Consider the following 10761-nt stretch of genomic DNA (forward strand, 5'->3'; position numbering starts at 1 on the left):
TAAAGATCAGTTTAAGCCATGAGTCCTAAATTTGTGAAAAGTACTTGAATATTTGTTCAGTAAATACAGGTCACCTGGAAGACAGAGAAGATGGCTGTGCTGGTTATGTATTGAAAGTATTTGGAAGGAAGGTGTAGTTAGAGGGGTTTTTTATGACAACTTTTTTTGTGGATTGATGAAACCAATTGGAGGCTGGTTTAGTTATTGACAGCTTGAAAAGCTAATTGGAGAAGTTAGTTCAATTTGTGAGAGATCAGGCTGCATAATATTGTCATACAGTTCATGGTATTTGAGGTTGGCCTTTCTCTTTTGGCAGCACAGAATATTTTCCAAAATAGGCACAAACCAGTACGTGCCAACTCGAGAGCTCTTTGAGCTGTGAATTCATTCCTAGTAAGGGTTAGGATTTAAAGCATCCATCCTTAAATTGTCTTGAGATTCAACTCCTTATTCTTCCCACACAGAGTGGTGTTATACTCTTTTAGTGAATTAAAATGATCTGGACAGAATGCTATTTTATGTATTTAAATTTTATGAGTTTTGAAGTTTATTGCTAATTTAATAAATTGTCCTTTTTTTTTTTTTTTTTTTCCTCCCCAGTTACCACCACATTTGGCCCCCACAGACATTCACATTTTATTTTGATCATTTTTTGCCTAAAACCTCTCTAGGTATGATACTGGAAACATTAAATATAACTGATGACACTACTAAGCTCTGTAAAAAGTCTTTCCCCATCCAGTTAGGGCTATAACATGCAATGCAGTGGCCATAGCAAACATCTTGCATGTTTGAGAAATACAGAATGGCATTTTCGTACCCTGGCTAACAGTAGGACCAGGAGTTAACTTTGTTGGAATAACTGACAACAAGTGAGGCTGGAGATCCACATGGTGGCAATCTCTCTGTTTCTGAAGATGATTATACTGAGCTGGTGAAGGGTCTGAAGCACAAGTCCTTTGAGGAGCATCTGAGGAAGCTGGGGTTGTTTAGCCTGGAGAAAAGGAGGCTCAGAGGAGACATTGCTTTCTAAAAGTGCCTGAAAGGAAGCTGTAGTGAGGTGGGAGTCAGGCTCTTCTCCCAGGTAGCCAGCGACTGGACAAGAGAAAATGTCCTCAAGTTGCTCCAGGGAAGGTTTAGATTGGATGTTAGGAAAAATTTCTTCATTTACAAGGTGGTTAAGCATTGGAACATGCTGCCCTGGGAAGTGGTGAAATCACTCAGAAGTGTTCAGTAAGGCATGTGGCATTAGGGATATGGTTTAATATTGAACATGTTGGTACTGGGTTAATGGTTGGACCAGATAATCCTAGAAGTGTTGAACTTATGATCCTATAAGGTTTTGCTGCTGCATTTGCAGAAAAGTAACAGTGTGCCCAGGGAGGCAGTAGTTTGATGTTTTCTATGATGTGGAAGACTTGTGTGGAAGACTTTTCATTTCATGAAAGCCTAGTTTCATGAAATAACATAGAAGCAGAAAGAAGGTGGTTTTCAGTGTTTATTTGCTGCTTTAAGTCAATAAGTGGTTTGTTTTGGTAGCATAGTGTGTTACAGGGCACGAGACCAGAATGTTCTCTGCTGCTTCCTGGAAACCTGTTAGCCTATATTGTTAACTTGCCAGTGCTTGATTCCTTCTTTACTGTGTTGAGTTTTCAAAACCGTTAATTCCTTTGCATTCTGCTGGAAGATGATATGTTCCTCCAGGCAGTTGGGAGAATAATCTGTAAGTATTGTGGTTTTGGTTAGTGTACCAGGAATGCTGGCTCAGGCCAGACTGCTCAGATGGGCATTCCTAGGACTGCAGAGCAGTTGTTATAGCTGAAGTCAAAGGACACTAGCTAGACATCTGGAAGATGTCTCTCCATGCATTTTTAATGCAGTGCCAATGCAGAGAATAAGAGACCCCAGTTACCAGCTCAGTATGAGCTGGTCTTTTTCTTTTTTCTTTTTTCTTTTTTTTTTTTTTTTTTTTTTTTTAGGAAGTAGTGTGTGTGTGTTGCTGGACAGAGCTGTTTTTATGGAAAATAAGAAAAACTTTACAGATGATTTCAGGAGGCATCACAGCAAACCCAGAGTAGCACATTTACTAAGTGTTCACCAGATTTTTCTAAGGTCTTTTTTTGGAAGACAGTTTCAGTGACCTGCATGTGCTGCCCAAAAGGAGCTGGAAACCATCTGGCATCAGTACATATCTGCACTGTCCTTCTGCAGGCCCAGTATGAAGAAGGTGGTTATCTGGGGTAGTTGATAATGGCATGATCTTAGGAAAGATCTTGAGTTGCCAAGATGTACTGCTGAAGTAACTTAAGTGGTATTTTGTTCTTGCTTTTTCTTTTAATTTCTTTTACCTTTATAGTTTCCCTCATTGACCTCATCCCAGGAGAGCCGGGGAAAGGAGCGAGAAAGACACACAGAAATAGAGACCAGGCATTGAATGCTGAGTGCCTTGCAGATACCTATGCTTGCTTAGCACAATCTGAACTTTGGAAGGGTGCTGTGTTCTTTGTAGTTTGGAGGAAGGAGTTATGTTACACCTTGCATAAGATTGATTGATTGTACATAATATGATATTCAGGTACTATAGTTTGAGGAAACTGGTGATGATTCTACGTATGAGCTACCAGGGTCCTACAGTTATAGGTTTTTTCTATTTAACACTTTCCAGAAACTGAATTCTTCTAAAAAAAGGCATACCACCTGTGGATGTTTTTTAATCCTCCGCCTCTCCCTTTTTAGAAAAGGAAAAGTATCTGGGAATACCAAGAACAGTTACTACATTTAATTACTGGTATTTAAAAACTCCAAATCCCAGAAATGATGCTTCCAAATTTGTCATGCAGCATGTATTCCAGCTGCTGGTAAGGACAAAATTGCCTGATTTTCCTATAATGGAGAAGACCTTCTATTCTGTGATTTTCATTGTTACTAGGACTTCAAGTATTTTTCACAGATTGAAGAGAGAGTCTACAGAGCACTAAATTACCAGTTTTCTTTTTCATTCAAGGATCAAATGCTTGTCTTCAATGGGTAATTGTATGTCAAGAAGAAAATTGAAGGGGAAAGGAGCGGGAATATAAACAAAAATATTTACTAGGAAACATCCAAAATTATATTGAGACTTTGTAATCTATTGTCCATTTTAAATTATAAATGCCATTATTTTTCTAATGCAGTTGATAAGGTGCTAAAGAATTGTCTTTCTGTGTCTGCTGGCAACTGTAGAATAATATCACAATACAAACGTACAGATTAGTGGCTGACACAAAAAAAAATTGATTTGCAATTCTATAGCTCTATTGAAAAGCAATCTGTGGAATCTTTTCCCCTTTTTTCCCTCTCCAGTTCTTCAGAACATTTTTTCCATTTCTACCGTGTGACTCAGATTTTAGTATTGAAAGGACTGATACTGCATGAAAAAGTCTGAACACAGAAATGTTGCTTTTGGAAGGATATTGTGATTTAAATTGGAGAGGCATTGAACTAAAACAGCTATGGCAGACTAGAAAGGAACAGAAATACTGAACCTTAGATTTATTATTTCAATCCATGAAAACAGAACTGTCCCAGAAACTGAACTACTGTTTTGAACAGACTTCACAGTGGATCTCCACAGTTTTCAGCTTGCCTACATGAAAAGTCCTGTATTTTAGGGGATATTTCTTATTAATATACTAAATTAATTAATTAGATGTTCAGTAGCTTGCACTCTGCAAGCTAAGAAATGCAGTTATTGACCATCTGAAAAGGCTTATGTTTGATCTTAACAGAATTGTGCTAGGTTCAAGTATTCCTCTTACATTGTCTAAAGATTCCACCTAAAATAGTAGAATTTGTGGATGGGTAATAAATCACAGATATAATTGAGACTTTTACATTGAAATTACAGGCCAGGGCAATACCATGTCTTGTGACCCAGAGAAAAAAAACTACATACTGTGCACAAACTTCTAAAAAGGCTCTTTGAGTATGTGAACAGCATGTTGGCACTGATGTGTCTTCAATCTTGCAGCTGATATTGTGTCCACGGTAACAAAGCTTGTTGAAGGCATGGCTTTGCTGTAACTCATATGACTGGGACAGAGTTTCTAGGAAGCAGTCTTGTGGAAATCCTTGTCTGGGTTCAAAGGCTGTCACAGAGGAGAACTTCACCTCTGGGGAACTTGTTGGTGTGATGCTGATAATAAGTGTCCTGTCAGGGTTAAGTGATAGAACTGGAAAATGAAATTGCTTCTTCCAAAACTGAGTTTAGAACATTCAGTGTAAGTTTCAGAATGATGTAAGTACCAAACAGTAATACCTCAAATACTTCCTGAATTTTGGGGCCTCTGTAAAGGTACTAACCTGTGATGTCACACTGTACTTTGTTTTGCAGGCTTTGAATTTTTGGTAATAATATATGTGTGTTGTCTTCAGCCCTTCCTCTCCCCCACATCCATGGGGATCTTTTAAACTCTGTGTCTGAGTAGACTTTGAATGTTTGCCACTGATTGGAAACATTCTTGTACACTGAATAAGGGCTGTCTATTTGCAGCTAAGCTCTTAAGCATTACTGAAATTATAGACAAACTATAATTATGGTACAAATACTAATTATTGGAAAAATGGAACAAGTCCTAATTTTAAGACTGCTAAATATTCAAAACTGTTAAATACTGGGTTTTTTTTTCAAGTCTGAGCTTCAAATTAACTTCTTTTAATTTAAGCAGTGTTATGAAATTGATTATTATATTTTTGAATGTTAAAACTGGTGAGTTTTAATAGTTCAAAATTATTTATAGTTGGAAGCAGATAAAGACATTTGAATGGGGAGAAATAACCACATTCCTTAAATGGCACTTGCCATAAAATATCCCTTAAGCACCTTTTATTTTTAAAGAAACATTCTTTTACTAGAACAGCTTCTAGCAACTGACCTTGATATGCAGTCAGGCCATGGTGAACTCTGTGTATCCTTTGCTGTTCTGTTTTTTTGTCCCATGCTTCTATCACCCATGGCATTGCTGCTGGGATTGGAGCCTTCAGCAGATTGTTGTGGGGTGCAGGCAAGTCCTGCTTACTAATGCCCATGCAAGAAGAAATGTGTGGGGAAAGTAACACAAGGGACATTATAGGCACTCAGTATCAAAGATAATAAGCCTCTTTTCTTCTTTTAAATTGTACTTCAATGCATTAGTAAAGTTCTGTTTAAAATATCTGTGTTTTCATATTTGTAATTAAAAAACACAGTGTATGAAAATACAAAACCAGTGTAATCCCTGCAACCCAGGAAATGGGACTTTATATCCCAAACACGGAATCAATTAGCCATAAATTGAAAGCTTATGGCATTTGCCAAATGTGATCTGTAGCATGAAGTGGAATAAAAACCATGTGGATTAACAATTCAGTTGCCATAGAAACTTCTGAAACTGGAACGGAAACTTGCTGAAGAAGACAGCACATGACATTTTGGTACCTCTGAGCCTTTATATGTAATATCAGCTGTAACAATAGCTCTGTGCGTGGTTTCTTTTTTTGGGCTCCCATGAACACTGGAAATAGGTTCTTTATGGTTAACTCTCTGGTTGGTCTTGCTGCTAGGGATCACTACATACAGGTGATCACTCCAGCTCCTGATGTTACAGGTATTATGTAGGTAATAATAGACTGAAATGATGCATTTATAATTTGCAACCAGGTGACTTTGGCAGTCACAGACCAATTTCAGAAATGTGTATGTATCTAGCAGTTACACTCCTATGTATATACTGTTCACTCTTTAAAAGTTCTATATAGCTGAATTCACCAGCTTCCACAACCCAGCTCCTAGACTGGATCTAGAATGACCTCCTGTGCAATAACATTTAGCTAATTCAAAGGGTAGTGGTTGGCAGGTGGGCCTTCCATTTCTAGAACAGTGTTTTAAATCTTGGTGTCTTCTCATTGCTCTGACCCCTGGGTTTGTTCAGCTCAGTGCATCTGCAAAGCAGACATCTCTAGCTTTTGAGAGTGCCATTCCAGTCTGCAGAGAAACATGTTGGTGAAGTTGCAGTCAGCATTTGTGTCAAGTCCACATTTATAACCACCAGCTGGATCATGGTGAGGTGAATGAAAGGCTGCCCTACCACTCTCTTCTGTTATATGCTCTCTGTTGCCTGGTCTTTTGTCTTTAGAGCTGTTAGTCCAATACTTCTTCTGCTAAAATCACTTGAAAGAGACCTTTGAAATGGTTTATTGCAAGAGAAAATGTCAAATCCTTATTCAACTGAAAGTGAAGGGATAAAAAGCAAGTGGTTTATTCCAGGCTTTTAAGTACACTAAAATTCAAGCAACAGACATCCTTAGCCATAACCTTGTTCAGTGTTATATTCAGCACTTTTGTCCTGGAGAGAACTCAGACTTGGCATGACAAAAGACCATAAAAATCTTTAAATGATAGCAGAACAGCCAGGCCTGGCTACTCCAGATAGCTTTTAAGGCCCCTATTAGATTAATAGAAAAGCCTACATTGTTGACCTATTGGTTTGCTTACACTTTAAGTCTCTGGATACCTAGATATCTGGATAAGGCACCAAGAATTATTGAGGTGTCTGTGTAGTAATTGCTAGCTAAATCCCTCTTTAACTTTTAGCCTGCTATTGAGCGTTTACTTACAAGTTCTCAGTGCTTTCTGCTTGAGCAAAATGTGACACATATACTCATTGCTATTAATCAATGAAGAATCATATTTGAAGCAGTACCGTCCTGTGCACCCTGATTTTTCAGGGTGCTGCTCCATTTTCATCACTTCCACATCTTGTAAGATCTAGTATCTTGCTGCCATTTTCAATCTGTTCTTCTTGTAGGACTGTTGTTAAGATGTTAACTATATATAAGGGTCCTGCAATGTGCATTTTGGCTTTTCTTACCTCTTATTGGAAACTGACACTGGGGTATTATAAAACATAACTGGTGCACGCCATCTTGGGCTTCATTCCAAAATAAAGAAGGGATTGGGGGCGGGGGGAGGTAGCAGTAACAGGAATGGAAAAGGTCATGTTCTCTCATAAGAAGTGGCTGCAACTTAGCATAACTTTGGAAATTACATCTGTTTAATCTAGTCGTGAATTTGGCATAAAGTAGTTGCCACTTCAATCTAGAACTTAGTTTTGCAGCCCTTCTGAATATCATGTGGAATTTTAATCTTGATCCAATGTGTCTTGTTTCTTATTTCTCTGAAATTCGTGGATTAATAATGTAAGTTGGCTAGGTCAGAATATTTGAAAACTTATTTGTGCATTTAAAGGGGCTGAAATCCTAAAGAATCCTAAAATGAATGCAATTATAGTGTAGCCTTTACAAAAGGGTAAAATAACAATCCTTTTAAAAGTCATTGAAGCTGTAGTTAATGGATAGAATGGACAGAGATATCAGTCTTTTTTGAGACTATAGATTCATCTAGAACATGAATCCAAAAGAAAAAAAATGGGCTGTGCTATATAAATAGTTGATGCTGTTGATTCTTCACACAGCCTTGCAGAAGACATGCAGTTTGCAGGGGTAAGACATTGCATTTTCCTACTTTCATGGATCTGATAATCTGCATAGCAATAACAGTGAACACTTCAGCTGCTGCAGTTAGCGAGTCTGGACTAGTTACTATTGTGCAGAAGATTCAAAAATCTTTATTTGTCTGCAGTTGGGGTTTGTTTGGCTGTTTGTTTCAAGCTGTTCAATTGACAGCCAGCTAGTTCCATGCAATTGAAGGAAATGTAATTCCTTAGTACCTGAAAGCTAGAGAATTGTTTCTAGAGTTTATCAAGTCTAATTATAGCTGAATCTTCAGCAGTAGTGGAATCAGGGCTGGGGGAGGATGTGGAGAATTATATAACTGCAAAACCAAATATAATTAGAGTGGCATTTCATAAAAATATGAAATAGGCAAATGGAAAACTAGAGAGAAAGAATGACAGGAAATGTACACAAAACCTGATTCTGTGGATTTCTACAGCCCTCCTCTTTTGACAGCATATAAAGGACCAGATCCTCAACTGATGTTAGTTATCCATCAGCTGAGACAAAAGAGTTGCACTGATTGCCAGTTTAGGCTTTGACACAGCCTGGCTGACTTACAGCTTGCACTTAGGCATCTGATAATACCTGTATTGGTGTAGGGCATAAACATATATATGGCAGAAATAGGGAACCTATTCTTCTGCAAGAGTAAAGGCTGGCAAACAACTGCAATCCCCCCCCAACCAACCAAACAACTCACCTGACAACCCTTGAATCCTACCATTTTCTGTTAGTATTTGTCCATGCAAAATTTTGCTTACAAGAACATTCCTAGAAAGAGAAGACTAAAATCTTTGCAAGAAGTGTTTGCACCAGTACTTGTGCATGATTTTTTGTGGTGACTGTGATTTGAGTCATGCAGAGAGCCACAAATTGATACCATAGAGTATAGGGGAATGAATATGGATGGTGGGTGGTTTGTGTAAAACAGCCTTGAGATAACTGGCATAAATCCATCAATTTATTCATGCTTTTAGGAGTTCAAACAACAATGATGGAGCATAATTCCAAATTCAAAGTTTGAATTTAAATATTTCCTAAAAAAAAAATTCGTTGAAGATTTTTGTTTTCGTGAGCAATTATATAATTGTTTTGCAGATTTTTTTAGAATCGTGACTTTGTAGAAGAACACAGTTGAAAATCTGTATTAAAACTTTTGCAGATAGATTTTTACTCTCCTAATGTTCCCTATGTGGTTGGCTTTGCTTTCAGGAAGGGTTCTCTGAATTCAACAGGGTCATTTACAGAATAATGAATATAGGATCTAATTCTGAGACTTCAATATCGAAATGTTTCAAATACTCTAGCTAAACACAGGTGTGCAACATCAGGTTGAGACGTGTTGCAGACATAAAGAGGTGTGGATCCACTGTGATCCTCTATACTTAGTACAATTTATTATAAATTCTCTTGGCTCTGTCCATGCTTTTGACATAAATCACCTTGTAACAGTAACATTACAGGTTTGCTGCTACTTTGTTTTAGGATGTTGCTTCTCAAATTTAAGAATTGACCTTATTTTCTCTAAAGCTGAATACTAAGGAGCACAGATGTCTGTCTTTACCTGGTCATAAAATATCTGTGCCCAAGAGTGATGTAGAAGTTCTAAGAAAAATCTTTCTTACCTGCTTCATTGAGATTCCCTGAATGTCATTTGTTAGCAACTTTTTGCAGCTATGAACAGGAAGCCTAAAAGCAGAGTCATGTGCTCAACTGCGGAGGCAAAAAATATTTCACGAGAGACATCCTGTGAAAAAATCAGTCTTTCTTGCACAAGTAGGTGTAAGTTCCACAAAAGAATTTATATGAGAGACTAGAAAGTCCCTAGGTTTCCTATGGTGCTACCTAATACACACAAACTGGCAGTCACAGAACACTTTTACAGTCATTAGAACACTTTTACAGTCATGTTGTTGCATTGCTCCAGCATCTTCCAAGTGTGTTGATCTAGCTTTGTTTATGGTTTTGCAATGTCATCCTTCTTTGCATGATCTTTGACAAGTATGGCCAGCTGTGTAGGATGATAGGTATGTTGCCTAGTAACATGAATGCACGGAATGACTATCAGAATATTCTCTGTAGGGAATACTTGCTTAAGGCCTACCAGATTCAGGGAACATTTAAAATGCGTATTTTAAAAATATGTGACTACATTAACATACTTACTCCTACCTTAATACCTAATGTGAGGTAATGCTGAGATGCTGGTAACACTGAGATTGGCCTGAGTATCCACAATATGCCTCTAAGACTGGCTCAGTGCCACTAGTCACTACATCACGATCTGTAATAAGGGTAAAATAATGGCTATTTTTGATTATACCTTTTGTTTACAAAATATGTTCAGTCAGCCCTACAGATGTGAATGTTTCATTGCTGTCTTGTAGAAATCACACAGTACAATAGATGAAAATTTTCTTGCCTTTTTTAATGTTTCAGACAGCAATTCCATTGCCTGTTAGATGTATTTCTGAGCATTTGAAATATTTAAAAACAGTTCAAGAGTAAAATCCTAAATATAAAGCAACTTAGATGATCAGGTTCCTTTTTGTCTAGTATGCCATGATAATTACAATGCACTCAAAATCTATCTCTCAGGAAGAAAATTGACTTAAACATTTCACCTTCACTGAATTATTAAGACCTGACAAGTCATGTGTAACTGTGTTAAACTACACTTTGGGTGAAGCTTCAAAGTTGACCATGCTGATCAATTTAAAGAAAAATGCAAACCAAATGAAAGTCTCTTACTGGTATGGTGAAGATATAACTGATAATTCAAAAGCTAAAGTAGAAAGTTTGAAGGGTACATTATGACTAGACAAGGTCACTGTATATAAAAAAACACCCCATAACTATAACACTACACTGTGCATGGAGTTATGGAGTCAGTAATGTTTTCTAATCTAATGCTCTTATCAGAACTGAATTTGTCCTGGTTTTAGCCATTCAGTATCCTTCAGGGAGAATTATGAAGGTGCAGTCTATGAATAAGCCAGAACTTCATTTCTATCTTGTTCATGCAGCTGAATTTACCCCTGATAAAAAAAACCCCACAGTTGCTTTTCAGCTATCTATTCGGCTTCCTAGCAATTGCTATTACAAATATAATGAACTGAGCATGACTTTCTCAGTAAGGCTCTGAAATCTGATGCAATTTACATAATGAAATATGCTTGGGGTTCATGGTAAAGTTAGCATAGTGAAATATCTCACAAAGGAATAGTA

The sequence above is a fragment of the Oenanthe melanoleuca genome, chromosome 6 (genome assembly GCF_029582105.1).
Source record: "Oenanthe melanoleuca isolate GR-GAL-2019-014 chromosome 6, OMel1.0, whole genome shotgun sequence".
NCBI classification, from domain to species: Eukaryota; Metazoa; Chordata; class Aves; order Passeriformes; family Muscicapidae; genus Oenanthe; species Oenanthe melanoleuca.